This window comes from Galeopterus variegatus, unplaced genomic scaffold (genome assembly GCF_000696425.1).
Source record: "Galeopterus variegatus unplaced genomic scaffold, G_variegatus-3.0.2 Scaffold7985, whole genome shotgun sequence".
Lineage (NCBI taxonomy): Eukaryota > Metazoa > Chordata > Mammalia > Dermoptera > Cynocephalidae > Galeopterus > Galeopterus variegatus.
Genome location: NW_007734096.1, coordinates 85199 through 87182, shown reverse-complemented (window position 1 = coordinate 87182; position 1984 = coordinate 85199). Strand labels below are relative to the sequence as shown.

At 44.5% G+C, this 1984-nt stretch overlaps 1 protein-coding gene across 1 annotated transcript in view; it reads left to right on the top strand.

Annotated features, from left to right (window-relative positions):
- Positions 1–785: 785 nt before the first annotated feature.
- Positions 786–1984, top strand: part of MAK16 (MAK16 homolog (S. cerevisiae)) — an 11895-nt gene continuing 10696 nt past the window's right edge. Inside the window, exon 1 of the mRNA XM_008592522.1 lies at positions 786–814. The gene's annotated coding sequence lies outside the window, so the exon portion shown is untranslated. The remainder of the gene's footprint in view (positions 815–1984) is intronic.

Below are 1984 nucleotides of genomic sequence, written 5' to 3'. Positions count from 1 at the left end.
GTAGTTAGTTACTGGTGATTTGGGCTTTAACAGCCAGATAAAAAGCCCCGCTCTCTCGGGGCGCTCTGGTAGGGAAGACAGATAATTAACATATGGACGAATAAATAAAACGATCGCACTGTGTAATAGTGCGGTGAAAGACAGACCAGGGGTGATGAAGTAGAGCGTTACTAGGAGAGACCACTCAGACAGGGCTGGTCAGGGAACGTTTCTCCGAACGGAGGACGCTTGAGCTGACATCTAAAGGATGAGAATGAACGAGCCGCTGAGGGAAAAACTGTCCAGGCAGTAGAACAGTNCGAGGCCTTCAGAACCCCGGTTTTCGAACAGGAGGTTCTCACGCGTGTCTGCCTGGGATCTCCGACCCGCTGCCCCAGCCCGGCCGGGGGTTCGGACACCGCCGCCTCAGTCCGCGGGGTCGACGCACCCGGGCCTTCGTGCCCTGCCGTCAGCTATATGGTCCCTTAGGACTCGGGGGCGGGTGAGCGGGACACGGCCAAGTTGAGACTTGAAATTTCAGGGTGCTTCTCATCCACGCGCACGGTGCTTTTCCTGTGCTCGGTTTTTCTACCGTCTGCCCAAGTCACAATTTCGGAAGGACTGTAGAGTCTCTCCTTTAGCTCTTTGTTGAAGAAACACTCAGTGCTTCCCTGCAGTGTGCCGGGTATTGTGGTAGTTAGTTACTGGTGATTTGGGCTTTAACAGCCAGATAAAAAGCCCCGCTCTCTCGGGGNCATCTAAAGGATGAGAATGAACGAGCCGCTGAGGGAAAAACTGTCCAGGCAGTAGAACAGTGAAGTGCAAAGATCTGGAGGTAGGAGAGAAGGACTTTATTTATTTATTTTTATTATTATTATTATTTTTAAGATGACCGGTAAGGGGATCTTAACCCTTTACTTGGTGTTGTCAGCACCACACTCTCCAAGTGAGCCACAGGCCGGCCCCTGAGAGAAGGAATTTAAAGAACACCAATGTGATTGTTAATAGGAATCAAGAGGAAGAAAGATAAAGAAGTCGGATATTCTTGCCAGTGAGAGATCACGTAGAATCTTGCAGGGAGTATTTGTAAGGTTTTTAATGGGGAATGACAACTGATAGACTTTTGTGAAGTTCTGTACTTGCTATATGGGAAGGACTTCTGAAGGCGAGAATGAATGAAAGCTAAAAGACTCTAAAGTATGATGAAAGTAGCTTCGACTATTGTAACGGTGGAGATGAAAGAAATGGATGAATTTGAGATTGACTGAAATGGGGTAGACTAGGGAAGGAATGCCATATTCTTTTGAGGTGTCAGCAATTGAGAACCGCATTTGGAAATTGATATTTATGATGCTTACCAAGGTTATGGGTTCTGATCCTCGGAATGGCCAGTTGCCAGAAAAAAATATATATATTTATGATGCTTTTTAGACATCCAAGTGGAGTTGTCAACTAGGCAGCTGGATGCATATACAAGTCTCATGCTCAGGAATGAAGTCTGACCAGGAGACGGCAATTTGGGGTCATCTATTTAGAAACAATATTTAGAATGAGCTATCTACTTTTCCAGGTTCATTTCCTCTTACCTGGTTCCTATCATCTCCCACCCACTATGCCTATAAAATTCCCAGAGTGTGTTCTGTTCTTTTACCCTTCTTCATGTTTTTTCCTGTAACTGCTTTTTCCCAGTTTCTCAAGTCAGCTCACTCAAAGGCCCTCATACTCTTATACACACACCTCTTTGAGGCCCTTATACAGACCACTACTTTTGTGATGCTTTGTTTACATATCTTTCCTCCTAACTAGATATATAAAAATTCTCTAAGGAATATACCTTCATTCATTCAACAAATACTTGAGTGCCTACTGGGTGTCAGGACTTGGAGATGTCAGTGCCTTACATAAATTAAGTACAGTATATAGTAAATGCTGAATGAAGAGAACATTAGTTAGTGGAGGATAGCAATAGATAATTTTCCTTGCCCTTAATAAGATAAAATTATGG